General features: G+C 48.0%; 1 long non-coding RNA gene across 1 annotated transcript; it reads right to left on the reverse strand.

The window, feature by feature from the left end:
* Window positions 1-620: 620 nt before the first annotated feature.
* LOC119091173 (uncharacterized) lies at window positions 621-11,636 on the reverse strand. The gene is made up of 3 exons (XR_005093364.1): window positions 11,613-11,636; window positions 5,050-5,165; window positions 621-1,133 (listed from the first exon to the last, which is right to left on the reverse strand). It is a non-coding gene; the product is annotated as an uncharacterized LOC119091173 (long non-coding RNA).
* Between the last annotated feature and the right edge of the window lie 892 nt (window positions 11,637-12,528).

Consider the following 12,528-nt stretch of genomic DNA (forward strand, 5'->3'; position numbering starts at 1 on the left):
GGCGCTTAGGCTTACGTCGAGGACGTTTGGGCCTACGTCGAGGGCGTTTGGGGTCTACGTCGAGGGTGTTTAGGCCTACGTCGAGGGCGTTTAGGTCTACGTCGAGGGCGTTTAGGTCTACGTCGAGGGGCGTTTGGGCCTACGTCGAGGGCGTTTGGGTCTACGCCGAGGGCGTCTGGGCTTACGTCGAGGGCGTCTGGGCTTACGTCGAGGGCGTTTGGGCCTACGTCGAGGGCGTTTGGGCCTACGGCGAGGGCGTTTGGGCTTACGTCGAGGGCGTCTGGGCCTGCGTCGAGGGCGTTTAGGCCTACGTAGAGGGCGTTTGGGCCTACGTCGAGGGCGTTTAGGTCTACGTCGAGGCGTTTAGGTCTACGTCTAGGGCGTTTGGGCCTACGTCGAGGACGCCTGGGCCTACGTCGGGGGCGTTTGGGCCTACGTCGAGGGCGTTTGGGCCTACGTCGAGGGCGTTTAGGTCTACGTCTAGGGTGCTTAGGTCTACGTCTAGGGCGCTTAGGCTTACGTCGAGGGCGTCTGGGCCTACGTCGAGGGCGTTTAGGGTCTACGTCGAGGGCGTCTGGGCCTACGTCGAGGGCGTCTGGGCCTACGTCGAGGACGTCTAGGTTTACGTCGAGGGCGTTTGGGCCTACGTCGAGGACGTCTGGGCCTACGTCGAGGGCGTTTGGGCCTACGTCGAGGGCGTTTAGGTCTACGTCGAGGGCGTTTGGGCCTACGTCGACGTCGAGGCCTGTGTCGCTGGCGCCTGGGCCTGTGTCGATGGCGCCGGGGCCTATGTCGATGGCGCCTGGGTCTGTGTCGTCTGCGTCTGGGCCTATGTCTTCGACGTCTGGGCCTATGTCTTCGACGTCTGTGACGACGTCTCGGTGATGCACTTCGGCGATATCGTCGTAGAAGCTTCTCCGTGGGAAGGGCTTGTAGAAATGGATTCACGTTAGCATGGCTGTACTGAGCGGTTGGGTGCAGCTCTTGCGGAGAATTTGTCTTGAAAAGAGATGACAAAATGACGGCGTTGTCTGATGTGAAGCTTGGATTTGAAATGAGAATTGCTTGTTCCGGATAAAAGACGGCTACCAGTACAACCAGCCAGATGGACTTGCTGAAGGACATGATGGCATCTGAAATGGGTGAGAAGATATTGAGACGTTGGATATGGACAATACACAATACTGGAACGTTTCGAACATGTCATGGATTCAACGAGTACAGCTAGCTGTAGATGCTAAATGCATAGTTACAACTAGCAGAGCGTGCAGTTGGTCACAGCCTGACGCTCATCACACAAAACGGTTTCTTTTGAGGCTGCAATGTCTTGCTGGCGGTAAGCTTCACAACGATCTTACTGCTCATATCCGAGCTCTTTTAAGTATTTGTTGATCAATATCTGCAGTGACCGTATCATGGCCGCCTGATCTGATTGACGGGAGCCGTTTGTTTTCGTGGTCTGATCTCGCCGCGCCATCAGCGGAGCGTGTGTTTGCCCTGCAGGTGGTTTGCGCGTCTCATTACACCGAGTGATGTTATTTTCGGCCAAAGTCGTCTGGTTTCCATCTGGTGTCCTGTTTGCCTCATGACAGGTTTTAATTTTGTCGCAGACTTTATGCGTCGAGCAATTTCTAATGCTGGTCAGTCCTGCGCTGCCAGTTTTGTTCCGTTTGTCTCCATCTGCATTCGTGGATTCAGCGGCTTCTGTTTCTTCGGCGTCAGTACTGTCGGGTTCCGTTTCCACGGCATCGGCCGGATCAGCTTCTGCATCAGATGTCGGTTCTTCGGTTGCATCCGGTTCCGATGTTTGTGGTTCTGTTTCTGCTTCAGGAGTGTAATAAGGTTCAGGCTCTGCCGCAGGAGGGTAGTTGGGTTCAGGCGCTGCCGGGGATGGGTCATCGCCACCGGGGTTTCCTCCGAAGTTGAAGCTGAAGGTGATCGGACTTCCTCCGCCATTTCCTTCCGGTTCTTCGTCTTGGTCTGCCGGAAAACTTGATGTTCTTTTGCCATTTAGACCTGGGATATTTTTTGACCTTCCGTCGTCTTTGTTTTTACCCCTCTGAACCATAGAATTTCGAAACAGTCTTTTCAAGAATTTCTGAACTCTGCCTAAAATGCTAGTTTCAGGTAGTCCTTTCGCCCCTTTTTTATTGTCGCCCTGTGGTGCCTTCTGTTTGTTTTTTGTTCTATTGCCAACGCTGGGCTTTGACTGTGCTGTCTTTTTGGAAGGGGATCGCTTCAGATCAGCGAAGAATGTTTTGATCCTTTGGGCGGCCCTAGCTAGTACGCCCCTCGTATTTTTCTGTCTCCGTCCCGTTATACCTTTTCTATTTTGTTTTGTTTGATTAGTTTGTCGTAGCCTATTTCTCCGACCCCTTTTTTGCCTCAGTCTTCGCCGACGCTTGGATGAATTTCGTTTTTTGCTCTTGCGTCCATTTCGTCGTATACTGTTCCGACCTTTGTGTTTTCTACCCTTGCGTCGAGGGGGGGTGGGCTTACGTCGAGGGCGTCTAGGCTTACGTCGAGGACGTCTGTGCTTATGTCGAGGGCGTTTGGGCCTACGTCGAGGGTGTTTGGGTTTACGTCGAGGGCGCTTGGATCTACGTCGAGATCGTTTGGGCTTACGTCGACCGCGGTTGGGCCTACGTCGGGGGCGTTTGGGCCTACGTCGAGGGCGTTTGGGCCTACGTCGAGGGCGCCTGGGCCTGCATCGATGACGTCTGGGCCTCGATCGATGGCGTCTGGGCTTGTGTCGATGGCGCCTGGGCCTGTGTCGAGGGCGCCTGGGCCTATGTCGATGACGTCTAGGCCTCGGTCGATAGAGTCTGGGCCTGTGTCGCTGGCGCCTGGGCCTGTGCCGATGGCGCCTGGACCTGTGTCTACGGCGCCTCGGCCTATGTCGTCTACGTCTGGGCCTATATCTTCGACGTCTGGGCCTATGTCTTCGACGTCTGCGACGATGTCTGGGTGATGCACTTCGGCGATATCGTCGTAGAAGCTTCTCCGTGGGAAGGGCTCGTATACATGGACTCACGTTAGCACAGCTGTACTGAGCGGTTGTATACCGGTCTTGCGGAGAGATTGTCTTGAAAAGGGATGACAAAATAACGGTGTCGTCTAGTGTGGGGCTTGGATTTGAAGTGAGAATTGTTTGTTCCGGATAAAAGACGACAAGCAGCACAACGAGCCCGATGAACATGCTGAGGGGCATGGTGGCATCTGAAATGGGTGGGAAGATATTGAGACGTTGGATATGGGCACCGCACAATGCTGGGACGTGTCGAACACGTCATGAACTCAACGAGTACAACTGGCATGTAGAAATATTAATTGCCGACAATCTTCCCGTTTCTGCCCGACACAGTACTTTTAGTGGCAGTGTACGCAAATGAACATACCTAGATGCATAGCACATTGCGCGATCGACGTAAAAACAGCATATCTGTCAGCCACATGCATGCAGTGAGAATGCAATGCCTTCTGTGTTCTGTTCTGCGTATCTGCGTCAATAGACGGTGCTCAGTGGTGCAAGGTGCTCATCAGCCCATCATGGTCGGTCAGCGCCGGGTCTCGCCAAGGGGCTGGTCATACAACGTCGGGGGCATCCGAGACTGTCCCGTAAGGGTAACATATGTCCCCCTCCCTGCGGCGATAGCGTATAGAACCTCTCGGGCAAATGGGAAGAATCCGGGAGGGATCTTGGTCGGTCAAGAATGAATCGGCGGGTATGCCAGTTCGTTCCTGACCGATTCAAGCTGACCGGTTTAAGAGTGAACATGTATATAGGGCCCCGGCAAGTGTTCTTAGGATCCTTAGCGTTCAGAGTGCCCCGGCAAGTGCACATAAAGGGTTCGCGGCGGCAGTGTATAGCCCCTGGACAACGTAACGGGCCCTAAAGCCTACCCAGGCTGCACCCTCTGAGTCAGCGAAAAATTATTTTTGTCTACTTAAAGGTCCTTTCTTTTCACTTGTGGTCATTTCTAGTCGCCAGCAGACCCAAAGACGTCAGTTTTTTGCGTTTTGTGCTAAAAACTGCGACCGTCCAGTCAGCCATGCCTACCCAACACCGGCTAGAGCCCCAAAGGGGGGGGGGGGCATGCCCCCGCCCGCCAGCTTGCCCTCTAATTCCGTCACTGATGGTCGCGGCAGCAGCCTATTTTTCCGTTCTGGCATACCTCAGATGAGCCTAAGTATGTCACACTTCGTGAGGCTCCGGTATATAGTGCACTACGTCAGCTGCCACGATTTGCAATTGACCTTTCGCTGCCGGCGATTCAACTATTGTGGCCGGCCGGGGGACAGCTGCAGGTAAAGGGCATATGCCTTGCCTGCTTATGCAAATGAGGTGCATGAAGGCGACGCAGCTCTGTTTTTTATCGTTGCATGTCAGTAGAAAATTTTGTAAATGTATCATGTAAATTCACGGATGCCAATATGAAGTGAACGGTGTTCTTTTGCGTGGAAAAACCTTCTTTTTGTAACCAAGGCACGTTACGAGTAATATTCCTGCAACGTTATATTTGTATAATGATTTGCTAAAAAAATCAACTTCTTATGATGAAAGAGAAGAATCGGAACTTACAGGAAATTCAATGGCGTTTAACAGACGTCTATATTTTCTCTTTTTCAGTATACCTAGGTGTAATAATGGACACCATTATCCAATATTCCCAGCTACAATGTCAGTGCCAGCACAGCTGGGAGGGTACTGTCAGGTGTTGGGTCAGTTGTAGGGGGCGCTACGATCGGTGAAGAAACAGCCAGGCTGGAAGAGTCCGTGAGCTATCAAGGGAGTTTTGGTAGCAAGTTTTACATTCTCAAACTGCCCGACAACTCACATTCATGAAAACATACATCCACATTTCTGCCTCCAAAAACAAGTATTGAGCCAAACACAAACTCTGCCAGCAGTGAGTTAGCATTTTACACTTTTACAAGCCTAGCCAGAAGGCCAGCTGATTTGAGGCGTCCAGCACCCCACTCAGCCGTGACTACATGGAACTGGGCTGGCATTTCACCTCGGACCCGGCTGGCTTCGGCCACGCTTACCTTACGTTGGTGGATGCGGCGGCGCCGACACAGCGGCGCAGACGGCGCCGAGCCTTTATCGGTTATGGCGCTGTGACGCCTGTCGTGTGGGCGCCCCCTCCCCCGTGAAGTGGCACCTGTTGTTGACATATAAAGTTCATCTCCGCGTAAAGGGCGTCTTTCGCCGAAGCACGACAGTGATGCGGGGATGAGTATGGGGTGGCATGGGTCACACCCAGGTCATGGCGTAGGAATAGGGGGACCACACCCCTCCCCCTTTTCAAGGTGGGGACCAGCAACGTTAACTGCCCCTCCCCCCCCCCCCCACTCGCACACATACAAATACACTTTTTTTAGATCTAAGTAGTACTTAACGTGTTTTTATACTGCCTTAAATATGCATGCCGATTTACCTAGTTCACCAGCCATCTTTCTCAAACCGCACTGGACGCAATTGATTCATGCGATAAATGGCAGCATCTCATCTTACCATGTACGGCAAACGGAAATATTTATGGGCAACTTCTAAGCTTTTCTAGTACCGGAGGCTCCATTCTGTCGTTTTACCTAACCTTGGCTCCTATGCATGCCTCCTTACAGTCCACTCAGCGTAGATTCATGGAGTTAAAGATTAATATGTCACAGACGTGCTAAACAGCGTGTGCGATGCGCTAATATAGATGACACGATGCGGCGTCCTGTGATAACAAGCAGATTGTGGCAAATGGTGAAAATTGCTTGCCAACAAACGTCCGTTCCAATAGTTCAGTTGGTTAGAGCACATGCCCTCCGATCCACCCACTTGTGGCGGGATGGTTTCGAATCATTTCAGGCGCTTGCTATTTGGCTACTAGCAGACATGGCCTGTCGCCGGTGGCAGCGGTCGCCCTAAAGGTTAGGAGATGTCAAAGGGCAAGAACGGGCCGTGCCGAGCGTCGCGGCAAGCCAACATTTTGCCACTGAATTCTGCGACGGACCTGGATTAGCGCGATCGGATGGTAGAGGTCAGGGCTCACACAACAAGCACTGCTTAGCGTGAGCTCCGTTCCCAGAAGCTCGTCCTTTTAAAAGGCTCAAATCAGGATAGTTGTTAAACACCTCTACTATGCGCTTTTCGTCAGACAATTTTGCCTGCAACCATACAGTGTAACATTTTATGCGCAATCATAGGCAATGACGCGGTCACCTCGAACAGCCGTGCCTCCCGCCAATGGGCACCTACCAGGTCAAGCAATCGGCCACCTCAGTAACCCAACACCAAGTGCTCCCCACATGCTGAAATTGTTTGTCTGAATCACTTGGACACGACTCCGGAAACTGGCGTCAATGTAGATATTCGGAGTGATGTGTACCCCAATGATCAACTACTGAATCGTAATCTCACAATGTCTGAGATCTACATGGTCGGCGGTTGGTGGATTACTGCAATTATGTTCTTTGAAGTGAAAGCTCAGTGAACGGCAGTAATCATTTAATTGAACGGCAAGCATCAAATGGCAGTCCAAAGCGTTATTATTGTTTAGCCAGCCCTTCTGCAGGTCGCTTCATGAAATTCCTAAAAAATGTTACGATGATGATAATAATAAAATTTCATGGCTATCCAACGTTTCATCTGATTTTTTAATGTATGTCCTTCTGGCATCAGAGCATACGTTAATCAGTTCTTGTGTGAGCCCTGAATCCCACCATCTGATTGTGCAATTCCAGGTGGACGGCAGAAGTTGGTGGCAAAAGTTTATAACGGTGCAATGCTAAACACGGTCCGTCCTGCCCTCTGACGTCACCTGACCCTTGGTGCGGCCGCTGCCACCAGCGGTGTGCCATGTCTGTCAAGGTCAAAAGCGAACGCCTAAAACGGCTTGAACCCAGCCCGTCATAGACGATGGATCGGAAGGCAGACATTCTAACCTCCTGAGCTATCGGGACAAAATTCGTCAGGCAAATCGTATATGAATGCAGATTACAGAAGGTGCACGTATCCTGGGAGGCATTTAAAATAACGACTGAATTCCCAGTCAGACAGCGTAGTACTAATGACAATTTGACGGACTGTGCATGAAAAGCCTGTTATACGTGAAACACCAACTATTTTAAAATACCGGGTTACGCTAAACGCGTAAGGCAGATATGGTTGCGCCACTTATTCAAGAGAAGCGTGTGTACCCTCAGCCTACATACAAAGGTGAATCAAGTCGACTTTGTTGTGGGAGAGTAAATGAGTGCCCGAGGGACCAATTTATCCATAAGGCAGGCAGTTCCGCGAAAGTATATTTTCCGTTGTGGTGTGGTGTAAGGGAAGACGATTCATAAACAGGTACTGTGGCAAGCGTCCCTTCTGCCTCACATACCAACAAGTAGTGATTCTGATCAATGACCATGCAGAAGAGCAGTCATACAGTCAGTTCCGTCAGTCATGCGGGTGGCGGCCATCACCGACGGGCAGCCGATCCAGGGAGGAGTCCGCTGGCGGCGGGCGGAAGCAGAGCTCGGAAGAGAATATCTCAAAGAAAGCTTTGCTCCTGTGTTCTGCTTTTTTACAGGAGAAATCTCGGTTTTTGTTTTGTTTTTGTCTTATTATTTTTCCTAGGTGGTATTGGAGGCTTTCGTTTGCTTTACTTAAATCAAAAGAAAACTTATCTCTTGGAAAACAGTTGGCGAATGCATATAGAAAACTTGGCGCACTATGGGCCATTGCTTCAAATTCAAAATTATGACCAGTTTAGGCCTCGCCGTATCTTGTCATCGAAACAGTGGAGACAGATTCCTGCCCTATAGGTGTCTATTTGTATTCCTTTGGGTGGGCAACTCCCCCCCCCCCCCCGCTCCCCTCCCTTCTCCCCGCCCCCCTCAATGTCCAATTTGCCCTTTCCCAACGGTGAGTTTGGCCACAAAACCTTCTGGCGCCGAAGTAAAGCAGGGTATGAACAATGAGAGATCAACGTTTTAAGATGGTACAGAGCTTGTGCAATGTAAGGCATGGCATGTATTAAAAGGGAATTAAGATGACCACCCTACAATAATTATATACGTGATGTTCGTTAATTTAGTTGCATTCTTATCGGAAATGGTTATAGCTTATCAAAATGGTAGTAGGTTAGTTGTATTGCTATCAAAAACACAACTTACTTAACGAATATCACGAATATAATTATTAGATGTCATCTTAATTCCTTTTTAAGAGGCCAACATATCAGTTATATAGCAGTTTTCTCTTAATTATGTCATATGTCAAGCATACAAGAAGATTAAATTGGAGTGTCACATTCAGATTATAATTTTCTGTTTTTTTCGGCATGATGCATAATTCTCGTTACACGATTGGTACATCTTGTTGACTTTGGCTTATTTTTGTGCTATTGTCTGATCTAATTAGCGATGTTTCATGTTCTACAGACTGCAGCAAGTTGCGTGACTTTGTTCCGAAATCATAAAATGAAAAACTGGTTGAAATTAGGACCCAAAAAACGCGACGCAGTTATTAGCCGTTTACATTTAGAAGAACGGTTGCAATGTACCGACCTCCACTCAGGCGTAAATATTTGATGGAGCAGTTAAGTAAACTTGACCATCGACATCAGCTGACTAAACCGATGGCGGCAATTGCCCGACAACATGCCTAGTGTTAGTGCTGAGTTGCAACCCGCCTTGCGGCCATCAGCCGGTGGTTTCCATAGCAGCCTGTAATATTTCCGCCTATCAACTTGCACTCTACTCCCGAGGCTGTACACGTTTGAGAACGTCCGAAGCCACATAACATCGACCTTCCGTCGATTACCGGAACCTGGTTCCAACGATTGACGCCAAGCAAATTGGTAGTGATGTCCAAGGTCAACATCTCCCACCAAGAAAGAGCGAGGAAACGTATTAGAGCTGGGATGTAGTTTCCTATTCGGTGGGGAGGGGAGGGTCACTCCAACTTCGTCACGTTCAGAGAAAAGTGGGTCAAATCCGGGAGAAACCTGTTATTATAGATTATATATATATATATATATATATATATATATATATATATATATATATATATATATATACTGATATGAATAAATTATAAATTATACATACATTAATATAAACAAATCATAAATCATATCTATATATATATATATATATATATATATATATATATATATATATATATATATATATATTTATATTTATATATATATACATATTATATAAAGTACACCCCTATAGGATGGAGACGGATTCACCACCATATTACTCCAGCCTCTGGTCTGGGGCACGGGCTCTTTTCCTATGCAGATATGAGTTCGGGCCCGCTATTTACATCGGCCGGGCCCCTGAGTCAATGAAGAGCCCCTGTGTCGGTCTGGGAATTGTATTGCCTGACAGGGGTCGGGTATTGTCAAGAGGCCCAAATCGGTCAGGGGTAGGGCTTGTGGGGTCCCGCAGAGGGTCCCGATGCGCCGCTCGGCACCGACGATGAAGCGTAAGATTAAAGGGCACGAAGAACCGACGATAGGTCACATTAAAGACCCCGACCCGCAGAGCTGGTCCCCCAAATATCAGTCACAGGGCCTCTTGCGTCGATTTGGAATACCCTGGAACAATGTGGGTTTCTTTCGGTCGGAGCACCAGCACCGAGCAATGATTCCGTGTCGGTCTGAGCCCTTGGGGCCCATTTTCCAAGCAAGGACAAGTTCGGAATCCGCAAGTTGTATTGGTTGGGACACCTGAAACAAAGCGTGTGCCTGCGTCGGTCAAGCCCTCACAGTGCCGAACTGAGGGTCCTATGTCAGCAATATTTTTTGTGTTAAGTAAGATTCTCAGTCACACAGGGGTTAGGCATGCCAAAGTACATCCATGACCCCATTTCGATCTTCAATCTACGTGAACTTTCATCTACGTTCACAATGTCTCTGCACAGCAAAAATTCTGGCAAAGCCCCTGAGTGTTATCATTCAGAAAGAGTACACTGAACAAGTACAAAATGAAGAGCGACGGTGTTTTCCCTACGTTATCATGTAAGGCCTTGTTCCTTTAGGTTATTGACTTTAAAATGCAAACGAAATGGTTGCATTTCGGTGCCCTCTGGCTTCTTTTAGTAAGAAGCGTTAATATCAAAACAAAACGGAGCAAAGCGTGCCCCTTGAAATCAAGTGGGTCATATCTGGTAATGTTTTGGGATGGGGGCCCTACACCAGGAGGGAGCCGTTCCCCGTCACCAAGATTCTGGCTGGGCATCTGTGTGTGTGAGCCCATTGTGCACCGAGTATAGGTATATCAGTGTAATCGCATGTGGCCACTGAAGAGCCAGCTCAATTAGCAACGCTTTTATACTTAAACTGTGTTGCACATGACATTGACATTAAATGGCTTCATTTGCCACACATTCGAACTAAAGCGGGTAGGGGTAACTTTCCCTTCAGAGGCGCAAAGGCTTGGAATAATACCTCTCCCCCCCCCCTCCCAGAAACACAGCAGGCTTGCAAAGCGTCTGTAAAGAAATGTGCGGGTAAAGACGTTCTTTACAGGAGAACATATAATTAAGCCATTTGAGGAGAGGCTGAAGACCATTTTCGTAAGTAGTGCATGGAGGAGTGTCTCTGTTTTGTTTTACGTTAGCTGAAATGCATACCCTTTATCGATGGAACTTCAGTTTATTGAGAACGTGCGTAAACGAGTTGTGATGGCCACATATGTTGTGAACACTATTTTTTTAATGCATAGATCAATACACCAAAAATCACTAAGCAAATCATGGCAAATTATACACGCGTTTCGCTTTTGGATGTGTGAGATAGAGACAATTTCACCCTTTCAGCTTTACAAAACATATGCGTTCGTAAGAAGCTGATGCGAACCGCCAGACTTTCATATGTGATTCCGGTGGTTACGCACACGAGCTTTAAAGAGCATGTAGTTATGAAAATATATTATACATATGTATGTATATTTATATGTATATATATATACATAACTATATATATACATATATATACACATAGCTATATATATATACATAACTATATATATATATGTATATATATATATATATACATAACTATAGATATATATATATATATATATATATATATATATATATGTATATTTATAGTAAATCCAAATAATAAATGGACAAATCCAAGAAGTTTTCGCTTTTATCCCCTTATGGCGAATTCCGAGACTTCGGCCCTCCAAATCATTTTGAGAAATCGACGACCATTTGCCCAATGACCCAAAATGCCTCCCCGCTCCTGCAATTTCGCCTCCCCAGGGAAAACAATGTTTAAACAGACGAATAACTTTAGGAAACTGGGTAGTCTTATTTACCAAATGGCATGGATCGGCCGAGTGGTAGAGATTTGCCGATTAGGTGAGATGGTGAAGAATCTGATGTTTCGGCTATTAAAAAAGGTGTTGACTATTTTCAGGCTTGTCTCACCGATAATTGTTAACAGAAACGACCAGCCCGGCTGAAGTTGCATCCCGCGGTGCGAAATCAACATATAATACACATTGAGCCTTCATTTAGACAGTGGCAAAAAACAGAAATGATATGCAAGCATCTGGTATGTATATATCACATTATTTGTGCCATTTTGGGCCCAAAGCTACCTTACCTTATATACAACTCCCCGATTCGCACCTCACCAAATCACTGAGCTCCAACTCATGCATATTTGCAAGGTACATGTCAAAGTTGACGTGGTAAAATGTCATGTCTATGCAGTTGGTCTTCCGAAGGTCACCGCGCGACGTGGATAATGTCAAACAACGGGTCGGCCGTGGCCGTGTCGGTTCGGTATTTAACAGAACAAACGTGGCGAAGTTTACCAGACCACATTATCTCACGTATTCGGGAGGTACACAAGTATATAATATATATATATATATATATATATATATATATATATTTCAGTGTTCATCAGTGTGCATTATCAGTACCCCACCCTCAGTTTATGACGCATTAGAGCTGAGAGCACTAAAACGCATGGGCAGACACGGAACGTAACCATGTACCTTCAGCCTTCCTTGCTTGCGGTGCATAACGACTAGCCGACTACTGTAAAAATTAAAGAAACTGTGCGTATATTTGCCGCTGTTCACATTTTGTCGTGGCAAACTCCACCTCCATTGCACCTGTCTCAACAGGAGCTTCACACCTTGGCAGCATTCATGTGTCGGACATTTTCCAAATGACAAATTGATCTTTGCAGCAGCTGTCTTGCGCAGTAGACCAGTCAAAAAGGTGCCTGATAGTCGACTTCACTGAAAGGCGCTCGGGTGGTACTCGTTGCCGAAACAGGGCACCGTGCAATGACTTTTGAAGAATGTCTTGACGGCAATGTCCAACGGGCTGCCTGCAACACAGCACGTATGTGAAACGAGCACCGGAACAACGAACTCAACAGTCAGCCGTCTGAGTAACGGCTGAGTGGCCAGTCGTCCTTCGTCGTCCATCACTGGCCGGCCCCGCTGCGCACCCTGACACTTGCTGCGACGCCCCATTCAACAACTGGAAGGCACGGCGTGGCG

The sequence above is a fragment of the Pollicipes pollicipes genome, unplaced genomic scaffold, assembly GCF_011947565.3.
Source record: "Pollicipes pollicipes isolate AB1234 unplaced genomic scaffold, Ppol_2.1 Scaffold_332;HRSCAF=371_pilon_pilon_pilon, whole genome shotgun sequence".
NCBI lineage: Eukaryota > Metazoa > Arthropoda > Thecostraca > Pollicipedomorpha > Pollicipedidae > Pollicipes > Pollicipes pollicipes.